The 13,025-nt window shown below is 38.5% G+C and overlaps 1 long non-coding RNA gene across 1 annotated transcript; it reads right to left on the minus strand.

Moving 5' to 3' along the window:
• Positions 1-5,912: 5,912 nt before the first annotated feature.
• LOC108303181 lies at positions 5,913-8,632 on the minus strand. Its single transcript, XR_001824727.2, has 2 exons — positions 8,457-8,632; positions 5,913-7,077 (listed from the first exon to the last, which is right to left on the minus strand). It is a non-coding gene; the product is annotated as an uncharacterized LOC108303181 (long non-coding RNA).
• Between the last annotated feature and the right edge of the window lie 4,393 nt (positions 8,633-13,025).

The following is a 13,025-nucleotide window of genomic DNA, read 5'->3' on the forward strand; positions in this document are numbered from 1 at the left end:
GGGCATGTCAGAGAATTCATGGCAGCCCCTCCCATCACAGGCCCAGAAACCTAGGAGGGAAAAATGGTTTGTGAGCTGGGTCCAGGGCCCCTGTTCTCTGTACAGCTTTGGGACATGGTTCCCTGTGTCCCAGCTGCTTCAGCTCCAGACTTGGATAAAAGGGGCCAAGGTACAGCTCAGGCCATTGCTCCAGAGACTTCTAGCCCCAAGCCTTGGTGGCCTATACGTGGCGTTGGGCCTGCAGGTGTGCGGAGGTCAAGAAGTGAGGTTGGGAAACCTCTGCCTCGATTTCAGAGAATGTATAGAAATGCCTGAATATTCAGGCAGAAGTTTGCTACAGGAGTAGGGTCCTCATGAAGAACCTCTACTGGAGTAGCACAGAAGGAAAATGTGGGGTTGGAGCCCCCACACAGAGTCCACTCTGGGGTACTGCCTAGTGGAGCTGTGAGAAGAGGGCTACTGTCCTCCAGACCCCAGAATGGTAGATCTACTGACAACTTGTACCATGTACCTGGAAAAGCTGCAGCCACTCAATGCCACCCTGGGAAAGCAGCTGAGAAGGGGGCTGTACCCTGCAAAACTACAGGGCTGGAGCTGCCCAAGGCCATGGGAGCCCACCTCTTGACCTAGATGTGAGACATGGAGTCAAAGGAGATTATTCTGGAAATTTATGAGTTAATGATTGCTCTGTTGGATTTTGGACTTGGATGGGGCCTTATAGCCCCTCTGTTTTGGCCAATTTCTCCCATCTGGAAAGGGTGTATTTACCCAATGCCCATATTCCCATTGTATCTAGGAAGTAACTAACTTGCTTTTGATTTACAGGCTCCTGGCCGGGGGCGGGGGGGTGGGAGAAGGGACTTGCCTTGTCTCAGATGGGACTTTGAACTTGGACTCTTGGGTTAATGCTGGAATGAGTTAAGGCTCTGCAGGGACTGTTGGAAGGGTATGATTGTGTTCTGAAATGTGAGAACATGAGATTTGGGCTGGGGTGGAATGACATGGTTTTGGCTATGTGCCTGCTCAAATCTCATCTTGAATTATAATATTCATAATTCCCATGTGTTGTGGGAGGAACCTGATGAGAAGTAACTGAATCATGGGGGCAGTTTACCCCACACTATTCATGTGACAGTGAGTTACTTCTCACAAGATCTGATACTTTTATAAGTGTCTGGTAGTTTCCCTGCTGGAACTCATTCTCTCTCCTGCTACCCTGTGAAGGAGTGCCTTCTGCCATAATTGTAAGTCTGAGGCCTCCCCTCAGTGGAACTGTGAGTCAATTAAACTTTTTTCCTTTATAAATTACCCAGTCTTGGGTATTTCTTCATAGCAGTGTGAGAACAGACTAATGCACACATAAACCTTAAAGGTATGCATCCTGGGTAAGTATAATTGTGATTCTTACATTTTCTATAGTGAACATACAACACTTTTGAAATCAGAACAAAAGTGTGTTATTTTATAAAAGTCTAAATCAAGTTGTCAGATTTTTTTCAAGCAAATTTCCTACCCCAAAAAGCATCTTTGAATATCTTCCCCTCTCCTTCTTCTCCTTACTGCACATCTGCAGCCTAGGTTAGGCATCACTGTCCTGTACAAACCTCTGGTATAGTTCTCACATTGTATTATAAATGATATGTATGTATTTAACACTTTCACTGCTCTATGACTTCTTTTATCCCTATTTACCTAGTGCTAAGCAAAATACATGTAAAATAAATGCTTATTGAATAAATGAATGAGGGATGCTGCTTATGTCATCGTGACCCGCATTGATTCCTCACTGCCTTCAGGAAATAATGTGTATAGTCCTTAGGCTGATATTTGAAAATCCTTCATAATTGCATGTGACCTATCCTTTCAGTCTTTTTTTTCCATATTTTTGCCCCCACTTCCCCAAGTACATCTCTTAGCACAGCGCTCAATGAGGAGGGGTGGCATCTTTCTTGTTCACTGCTGTATCCAAGAATGTAGCCTCAGAACCTCTCAATAGATAGTCAGAAATTATTTGTTGAATTAATGATTAAATAAATTAATTAACTTCCTCAAAAATATTCTGTACTTGCCACTTTAGCATATTTTCTAAAGAGTTACTGCCTCCAATTTCTGCCTTATTAATTTCCTCTGTCAAGTCTCCAAGGCTTAGTAAAGTTTTGTCACCATTACAATCATTTTCCAATCTTCCTAGGCAAAACTAAATTCTTCTCAGTACAAATACAGCACTTTTTTGATATCTCCCTCCCATTATGGTGTATGTATGCTCTTTTGATGTTATTTACATAGTAACTACATTCTAAACTTTTGAAAGCTAAGGATTGTAATAATTTGATGTCTCTCTTCTCAGTTTTCTCCCATCTATTACATCTCAACTGTCCTAGATAGAATAGACTAGACTAACAACCTCTATTTACTAACTATTAACACAAGGATTCCTGGGAATCAGTTTCTTCATCTCTAAAAGATGTATAATAACATTATCTGCACCTCCAAAAAAATTATAATAATATCATTAATGTGCTTGGCACATAGTAAGTACTCAATTGCTACTAGTAAGTACTAATTGCACATCATAAGTACTAATAGCTACTATCAGTATTATCATCATTATTGTGATTAACATGATTAATACTAAAGTAAGTGCCTGTTAAATGGAAAAATCAAATAAATAATATTAAAGTAAATGCCTGTTAAATGGAAATGTCACTACCACAGATTGAGAAACAGAGAAGTTGATTTCAGATCAAATGTTGCACCATATTTTAGCAATGGGAGTGTTCCAAACATATCTGAGCCTCCCAAATGCCATACGCATCTGACTCCCACTTACATCTGGAAAGATTATTTGATTAGAACATTTGAGATAAACAACTGTGTTGAGAATAGAGAGAAATAGAAACTCTTATTTTGGCTGGGCATATAATGTGGTATAAATGTTTTGGAAAGCAATTTCTTAATATCTCATAAAGTTGAAGATACACATGCCCATTGTTCAGCAAATCAGTTTTGGAAACATTCACTAGAGTAATCCTTACATTTGGACACAAACAGGAATGTAATAGAATATTTTTATAGCACTACTTCTAATAGCAAAATGCCACACAGCCATGAAAATAAGGTATGCTATAAGAATCTACATCGAATACATGATTTCCATCGTATTTATACCACATTATATTCCATTTACGGTTTCCATAAAATTTTCAAACATTCAAAACAATACTATAGACTGTTTACAGCTATCTTCACATACCCAGCAGTGAAAAGAATAAAAGCATTTACAAAACAAATAAAAGAATAAAAACATACACTGCAGTGATATTGACAAAGACAGGATAGTGGTAATCTCTGAGGTTGAAAAGAGGGAATAGGATTAAGGAGGGTACCTTTTTATCTGTAATGTTTTATTTCTTAAACTGGGAGGTGAATACGTAAGTCTTTGCAATATCTACATTTAAATGTCTACTATGTATTACATGTATTGGGGAAACATCTAAATTAGGTGCTTTTCCCAGTGGAAATAGAAAACATACAAAACTCTTCTACCATTCCTGGAAATGAAACATGATGTCTGTTCTCCTGGCTGGGGATGAAGATGCTTCTGTTTCTTCCAAGGAAGACCCCTAGAAAGAAGCCTCTTATCTCTGGACAAGGTGGTGGCCATAGTAATCAAGAGAAAACTCCCAAGAGAAAATAAAACCTAGGAGGAAAGAGTCGGCATGCCCTTCCTCTGCCTTCCCATCCCTGAGTACCCGAAGATTCTTTCTTCAGCTCTCCTTTCCTGGAAGCTTGAGTCGGGTAGGAGGAAAAGCAGAGCTAGGTGCCATTTTAATGAAGAGCATATTTGTCTCCCCCATTTCTGACCTTCCCTGATGGCGCTCCAGAATTCCAATTCCACATGATTAACAAGGTAGTTTCCCTTTCTGTTTGAAGGTCCATTCTCCTCTCAATTTAAAATAGTTTTTGAGGTACAAAACTGCATTTCCCCACAAGAACTAGTTCCCTCTTTTTAGAAGGAAGTGCTACTGTCCTTCTCTCAAGCCACCAAGCTTAAAAACTCAAGATGACCAAACAGCAAAGATGGCAGCCTGCTCCTCCATCTGGGAGTTCTGGCCCAGGGAGTTTTCAAATTTCTGTAGGCTGGAGAACACCAGCGGGAATGGCCGGAGGCCCCGGTTGGCAGGTTCCACACCGTGAAAAGGAACGAGATTGGAGACCTGCTTTATGAAGCTGTATGGTCATGCTTTCGTGGAGCAGCTGTGTGTTGTGCTGGGGTACCACTTCCACCCTAGTCTACTCAGCATCTCCAAAGCCCACAGGCTGAAACATCTACAGCATGGAAAATGCCCACCCCTCTCTTTGGGAGCTCTCTATTTAAAAGAAGATATACATTTGGCTAACAATCCTATGAAAAAAAGCTCAACATCACTGATCATTAAAGAAATGAAAATCAAAACCACATAGGATACCATCTAACACCAGTCAGAATGACTACTATTAAAAAGTCAAAAAATAACAGATGCTGACAAAGTTGCAGAGAAAAAGGAATGTTTATACACCATTGGTGAGAGTGTAATTTAGTTCAGCCATTGTGGAAGATAGTGTGGCAATTCCTCAAAGACCTACAGACAGAAGAAATATCATTCGACTCAGCAATCCCATTACTGTGTAGATACCCAAAGGAATATGAATTATCCTATTATAAAGACATATGCACATGTATGATCATTGCAGCACTATTTATAATGGCAAAGACACGAAATCAATCTAAATGCCCATCAATAATGGACTGGATTTTTAAAAAATGTGATACATATATACCATGGAATATGACATAGCCATAAAAAAGAAAAAGATCATGTCTTTTGCAGGGACATGGATGGAGCTGGAGGCCATTATCCTTAGCAAAATAACACAAAAACAGAAAACCAAACACTGCATGTTGTCACTTATGAGTGAGAGTTAAATGAGGAGAACACATGGACACATAGAGGGGAACAACACACACTGGGGCCGACTGGAGGGTGGAGGTTAGGAGGAGGCAAAGGATCAGGGTGAATAACTAATGGGTACTAGGCTTCATACCTGGGTGATGAAGTAATCTGTACAACAAACCCCCATGACATAAATTTACCTGTGTAACAAACCTTCATATGTACATAAAATGAGTTAAAAAATAAAATAAAATAAATAAAAACTCAAGAGCAGCTTGGCTGTCACTATAGTTGTTGTTATTTAGTTTACTTTTTTATTGAATGACTCCTTCATGTCTTGATTCATTTCCATTTTAATTCCTACCACTCCTCATTTATTCACGTTCAGCTTATTGAAACCTATTTCCAAGGAGCTCTCCTGCCGTCATGTCCCCTATGCTCTAATCTGCCTGCACACTGTGCCCTGGAGCAACCCCCAAAAGCATGGATTTCCACAGTCAGCTCTTGGTCAGAACCGTTTTGAACCTCCTGCTGTCTAGCAGCTGAAGACTAAATCCCTTTAAAGCTTCCACAGCCAACCTTATTCCAGAATTATCATCCAAAATCCCCTAGAATACCCTCCATAGAATACCCAATATCCCTCTTTTCTTTCCAGCTGCACATAAAAACAGCCCATTGAATTTCACTTCCTAATTCTTGTGCTTGATATTCCCCCTACTTCAGTGTTTCCCAAACTTCAGGCATTCTGATACCTCATCATGATTTCTCCATTACCAATTGCCACCTGAACTACTTTTTACTTAACATTTTCTGTAAATTCACTCTTATTTTTGGTAAAATAACTATTTAAAAGGTTAATTTTTATTAGTACCATAAATGAAAAAACTGATACCTATTTTAATAAATAGGCAATAACTATATATAAATGTAATTTTAAGGGAGTAATTGGAGTAATTAAATTAAACCAAGTACTTTTTTACTGCTAACATTTATTGCTTATCTTGTGAGGGTCTTAAGGAAGCTTAAACAAGTGTTCAAAGAATTTTAAGTCATATCAAAAACAACAAAACTTATTTCTGAAGAATTGAAAGTAAGTCAAAAAATACAACTTTCTCAATCTGTCATCTTAACGTTATTGATCAGTCCATATGCTCCCTAAAATCACTTAATGTGCACAAAGTTTAGAAAACATTGCTGTACATGAGATACTTTCATTACCTCTTCCTACTGATCTCAAGTCTGCACATTTTTCCAGGCCTGCCTAAAGTTCCACCACCTCCCACAATGTCCTCTTGAAATTCAGGGCACTGTGATTGCCCCTTCCTCTGACAGCCTGGGTACACCTCTCTTCTGTGTTTTAGGAAGTCACTCCACTCTGCTTTTGAGTGTCTCGTATATAAGTTTTCAAGTTTATTATTTTTCTGGTCGCCAGTGATTATAGTTCAAAGAAAGGTTTATGGAGGTATCTTTTAATCCCGATACTAGGCATGACACCTTCTGTGGAGTGACTCTATGAACAGCATGAATGACTGATGAATTAGCACTTCCTCTCTTTAACTATTTATGAGGATATATCTCTGCTAGTAGATTAGGATTCCCTCGAGAGCTGCGCGTGAGTTTCTTCTAACCTCTAGACCCAGCCCAGTGGGAGTATATTGCAGGACTGCTAGAAATCTTTATCAAATGAACAAATGACAGTTCCTAGAGACACTGTACCGTAGGCAGCATTTGACAGCCAAAACAGGGCTGCCCTTTTAGAAGTATACTGTGTTCAGGGCCTCTGTAGCTTTCCTCCACTTTGGAGAATTGCAAGTTTCATTCTAACGCTACCCTGGACTTGCTGACATAGTGTTTACATTTATTAATATAGGGCATATCACATACAAATCTCTGCACACTCAACTTAAATGCCAGTTGTTATCACCTTCAGTTATCACCAAATACCATAAGGGATGTTTAGTCTTAATAGAGCCCTAGGCATATCTGTGGTCTTTCAAGAAATAATTCTCTAAAAATTCAACAGACATGTCTTCAAGTTCAAAATCAGTATAATTCCAAAATGTCTTTTGTCCTCCAAATCAGCGAATAAATTTTAAGATAAGATAGTGTTTAACAAACTTTGCCTTGGTAGTTTTAATTATCTCTAAAACACAAACAGATAAAAATATTCTATTTGTAAATTAGCTACAAGGAAGGTGAGAAAACTGGAATACATTTGCTTCAAGTTTTAAAAATGAGTCATAATAAACTTTCAAGCAAATTATAACTAATAATTATGACTTCATAATTTCTTGATTCTGTACACTACTGATGAAATCATATTAAAAATCACTCATAAATAAAAGATAGTAATGTAATTAAGTTAAGGGGGGTATAAAAGAATCGCCACTGAGGTAGAGACAACTTTAAGAATATACCTGAAATGCAACATTGTCACCTAGTAATTGCTATGTAAAAACCAGACACTAACATAGATAGGTCAATATCAATCCTAAATTAGACCCACTGAATATAGATTCAAGACATGTTTAGGGAATTAGGAAGACCTTTAATAAATAGAAGGCATTGAAATATTCACTACATGCTTTTTGATCTTAAAAATAAATAAAGATTTTTAAATCTATTTGTATTAATTGTGGTTAAAAAAAAAAAACATACAATTTACCAGCCTAACCATTTGTAAGTATTTATACTTACAAATTGTAAGTTCAATAGTATTAAGTATATTTAAATTGTTGTACAATCTCCAAATGTTTTCATCTTGTAAATTGAAACTCTATATCCATTAAACAACCCTCATTTATTCCTCCCGTAGCACCCTGGCAACTACCATTCTACTTTATTCTACTTTTCATTTCTGTGAACTTCGCTACTCTAAATACCTCACGTAAGTTGAATCATCCAGTATTTGTCTGTTTCTTTGATGCTTTCCAAGCTTAATTGAAACTTAATTAGGATGAAGCCAAGTTATACTCCATCATTTATCGTCTAACTACCTATTCAGTACAAAGCACTGTGCTAATTTCATGCTATTGACCTAATGAGGTAGATTATGTACACTTTACAGATGAGGAAACTGAGACTTTGCAAGGTGAAACATCTTGTCAATGGCCACAGTGGGGCTCTGATTGCAACTTTATGTAACTTCAAAACACAGTCTTTTTAACACATCTGTATGCTTTTTGAAATATTTAAATTTTTCAGGGGATATCAGCCATCGACATATTTGAAACAACTCAGAATCTTTTGTTTTTGCCTTTGATGGTTAATGTCACATGGGTTCCTCCTTTTTAAAAATAAACTACTTTATTCTAAACCATATCTCAAGGTATTCTGTCTTGAGGTTTATTCTAACACATGTCCCATAAGCCCACAGAATACCACTTACCTTCCCTTTATTTAAGCAGGCTTGATTTGTTAAGCAGTTGGTTTGTTAAATTTATCTGGAAATTATATAACTTCCTAGTGAGTACTACGTATCAATAGTGAAAGGAATATTATTTGTTTAAAAGCAACACTTACATTTGCGGAAACGATCCCCAGCTTCTTCAGTTCAGACACATGGTATTAGTGAATAGAAGTCACTCTACCAAAATTAGGTACTCTTCAACCATGCCTTGCTCCGTAGGCAGGCAGACACCTGCACCCCTGCTTCCTCAGCCACCTGGGACTTGAAGTTCTACCAGTGTGGCTCCAAGGCAGCCAAACCAGAAACCTTGAAAGGTAAGAGAACTACGATACCCACAATTCAGACTCCTCACCTGAAACCAGAAGAAGGTGTTTGGCTAGAGTTTCACCCTAAGAAGAAAGGAGAAGCAGGTAGAAAAGCAATTTAAAAAATCAGGTGGGTATATCTAAGAACAATCTGTAAATGTAATCCTATCTCTGTGAAAGGAAATAAAACTGGTTTAATGTTTGTCAGGGAATAAGCCTCATTGTTGGCAATAACCAAAAAATCTTTATGCAAACAAATCCTCATGCAGCCAGAACCTGCCCCACCAGATTCTCTTTCGGTGATTCAGAGCTAAAGGCACTTCACTGCCCTGTGAAACAGGTGAATGAAGGCTTCCTGGGTGAGTGACGGTGTCTAACTAGTTCCCCCTACATCAACACTGTGATTGTCACTCAAAGACGCTATAGATACAATGGAGGCTGTTTGACATTTCATCTTCTAAAATGCTCTGGATTTTTAAAAGAGCATTTTAAAATGTAAGCAAGAATAAACTTTTCTTGATATTTTCTTTCATTTTACTTTCCATTTCTGTGTTTTGTGTTTTCCTTCTGTATATTTCAGTATTATTTTGTTCAAAATTCAAGAAAGAGAAAATTAGGGCGAAGGGGATAAATAGTAAAACTTAGTAAAATGAAATGTGCAATAATTGCTTTACTTTTTTTGCAACATCAGCGACAGAATGTTAAAAAGAAATGTGCTTCTCAATTTGTTCATACAGCATCTCTCTCTCTCTAGCCTATTATTTCCTGTTAGACACATTCCAGAAAAATGAATAGAGACACGCCCTGGCTTGTTCTGGGTTCAGAAACATAATAGAAGGATTAATCTAAAGTAAGGAGATGGTAGAATGGTGACAAAGAAAAAGTTTCCTTTCCCTTTTCTGCACTTTCTCTCCTACCGTTCTAACTGCCCCTTCCTCCTCAATGCGTCCAGTCCTGGGGCTTCATGCCGCCCAAATCACCGAATCCACCCAGATTCCCTTTGAAGTTTCCCCTTGAGTCATCCGACAATCCATACTAAGCTGCTCTGTTTCTCTTTGTCACAGTTCCTCAACTCTCTACTAGAGCCTAACTTTCATTTATGTCATTATATTCCTTCCAAAACAAATGGTTCTTAATTTCACCAAACCCTACAGGTGGCATTCTGCATGCTGTTTCTCCTCTCTGAAATCATCTTTGCTCATCTTTAAATGTTCAGAAATTTCCTTTTTTTCAAAGCTCAATGAAAAACACTCTTCACCAAGATGCCCTCCTCAGTCTGTCTTAATCTGGGTTGTTCTCTTCCTCCTTATCAATTCCATAATATTGTATCTGCTTCTCTCATAACACATTGTGTATCTCATTTCATTGGTTTAGGTGGGTGTGTGTGTACATACGCAGTCTTACATTCCTATTTGAAGGCAAGACCTTATTGTATCTCCACCTCATTAACTCATTAATGTACATGTAGATGTTTGTGATAAACAAGCAATGCATAAAATAACTGAGATACTAACTCTGAGGTGTGTGTGTGTTAATGCCTAATGCCATCTTTCTCTCTCCCAGAAAACATTTACATTTAAAGAAATCTCTAAATGCCATACATAAATACTGTTATCAGAATCCCCCTGCAGTCTAGTCTGGTGTGGCTTCCACAGCTTTTATCTGCAGAAAGGCAAGGTATTAAATCTAGCAATTCAGTCCTTGTCAGTACCCAAAATAAAATCCCTATTAAGTCAGCACTCACTGTTTTACCACCTCCAGTCCCTGATGTGCACTTGCTTTCCTAACAGCTTCCCAAGGACTGGGCTCCCTAGAATCCTCAGTCTCGTGGTCTTGGAGACCTGGCCCTACCTCCATCTATGATTTTTTATTATCAGCATTTATGGATCCCTTCCCCTATTATCTAATCTACCGGCTCTAAAGAATGAACTTTGCTATTTGGACTATTTAAATAGTTCTTAACCACTGATGTCCTTCACCCAGGGAAGGGAATTATTTCAACGGTTGCTAGTTCCTCATACCTCTGCCTCTATGGGATTCTCCTGGTCCCCAAATGCTCTGCTGTGTCTTCTAGATGTCAGCCACTGTGGAGAAAGTGAACATTCTAGATCCTGCCAATTCATACAATGAGTTTTGTATGGACCATCGTACACAAAGGCTGACTGGTGAAGGTAACTGTTGTCTGGAAAGTTCTCCCAGCTCTCCTCTACTTATCTCATAAGGACCAGTGGCCCCGTAGCCTGCTTGTGTGAACATCACCAGCTATGTAAAGTTGGGCCGTTAGCTCATCCTCAGCAGATGGCTCAGGATGACTTTCTTAAGAAAGTCTCTTCTGACCTCCTTATCCCTATCGTGTTTCTTGTACTGACTTATGCAACAGTCACAACCAACATAGAAGCTGAAATTCCAGTGACTCACTGTCCCAGCTGCCCTTGTAGATCAGGAAGAGGCAAAGCAGTTAGAATGGCAATCAGACACAGCTCTCTGGGGCCAGGAATTAGGAACTGGTGACGTAAAGAAAGAGGGACAGAAGAGAACCCACTCTACAGTGAGCAAGGCAGCTGTGCAAACAACATGCTGTTCCGGATGTGACTGTGGTGGCTGTGGGGTCCAGGGTCCAGGGCTCATGGTACTGCTCATGCAAATTGTGGTTCCTAGGCCTTAGCAGAAACAATGAACCTGTTCAGTGATATTATTTTGGCTGCTGCTCTGGCTTTGTAAGACATGTGCCTGATTCTTCAGCGATTCTTCAGCAGTTCTGGGACTGGAGTTTGGTGTGCTGCTCTTCACTTTAGATCTGCCACAGTCATTTGATGTTGCTTGAAGCTAAAATCTCTGAGTGGTACCTACCTGTCACACAGCTCTTACCACATTGTCACTACCTACCCAACTAGATTCAGACTCCATCAGATCAAGGACTGGATTTTATTTATCTCTAAATATCCTAAATCTCCACAGTGCCTGGCTATAGTACATATATATTTTGACCTAAATTGAATGGATCAATAAAATGAGGAAGTCTCTCTTAAAGTTCCTTCTAACTTAAAATGTGTCTGACCACATGGAAGCTGTCAGGTTGCTCATGAATGCAGAGTTAATACTTTTCCCTTAACTAGGTTTAGAATTTAGACTCTACCCCTTCTCTCTATCTCAGAGGGAACAGGTTAGTGATTTCCTCCACTGCAGAGGGAACTCAAACACACAAGCTATTGTTTTTTTATTTTATAATCAAAAGAGTTTTTTTTTCCTTGTGTTTTTTTTTTTTTTTTTTTTNTTTTTTTTTTTGTATCTTTTAGTGGCCTGTATCATATGTTAAAGTCACTCATGTTCGGCCTCTATAATACAAATACACCAGAAAGAGTGATAGGAAACAGCATATTCCCCCACATGTTCAGATTTTTCTCAGTATGACATTATCTTGGAAAGAGAAAGGCCACATTTGCAAGCTTAGAAGAAAGTTCCCCCTGGAGTTTTTACTCTGTCCTGTTTCAGTATGTATTAACTCTCAGAACCTGGGCGGCTATGACATCCGTTTTCTGGGTCACTTTGTCCCTGAGTCATTATCATCCTGTAACTTTCTGAAAACATTTGACTGTGCCATTTACAAGCTAATTTCAGTGAACAGCTTAAATCATAGTAAAATGTTAGGGCCAGAGTAAATTTAGGTCACAATAATTTTATTTCCCTAGATTAAGAAAGAGAGCCAAGTTGTTGTAACAATTTCATACTTTCCTTCATTACATCTTTTTGGAGCTTTACTCAACCGTAAGATGAATTATCCATAAATTGACCCCCACAAAGCTGTGGTTTAGATGTTCATCACTGTTTTCTTTCATTTGTTGCTTTCAGGATAACATGCACAGAAATATGGGCCAACTCTTCACATGAGCACAAGATATTTCCATGCTACCTTTTTGCAAGTAATCAACAACAGAGAGAGCTCTGTGCAGTTTTCACTGGAATGCCTATGGATTACCTGTGTCATAACTGTACTCTAAAGAGTTGACCATTTGTTGAATCCTCCCTATTTGTATTGGTAGAATTGGCACTATCAAACCAAGATCATTCTTTGGAAAGATCTTTAGCTGTCTTTATATCAACTTCTCTGGAGCTTATGTGATTTTCCAGAAAATTTCCAAGACATAATTTTGTCCCTAAGTCCCATGAATATGTAATATTTTGTGTCTCTCTATTAAAATAGCACTTTTGTGCATTTCATTAACAATACATGTGTATGTGTTGGTGTGTGGACTAGCATATCAACTACTTCACCCACTTCAGTGGGAAAAATAATTTACTTTGAGTTTCTAGAATACCAGATAGTAAGTAAGTTCTATGAGAATGGAATATCAATGTTTAATTATATTCTATAAAGCT

The sequence above is a fragment of the Cebus imitator genome, unplaced genomic scaffold (assembly GCF_001604975.1).
Source record: "Cebus imitator isolate Cc_AM_T3 unplaced genomic scaffold, Cebus_imitator-1.0 Scaffold45, whole genome shotgun sequence".
Classification (NCBI taxonomy): domain Eukaryota; kingdom Metazoa; phylum Chordata; class Mammalia; order Primates; family Cebidae; genus Cebus; species Cebus imitator.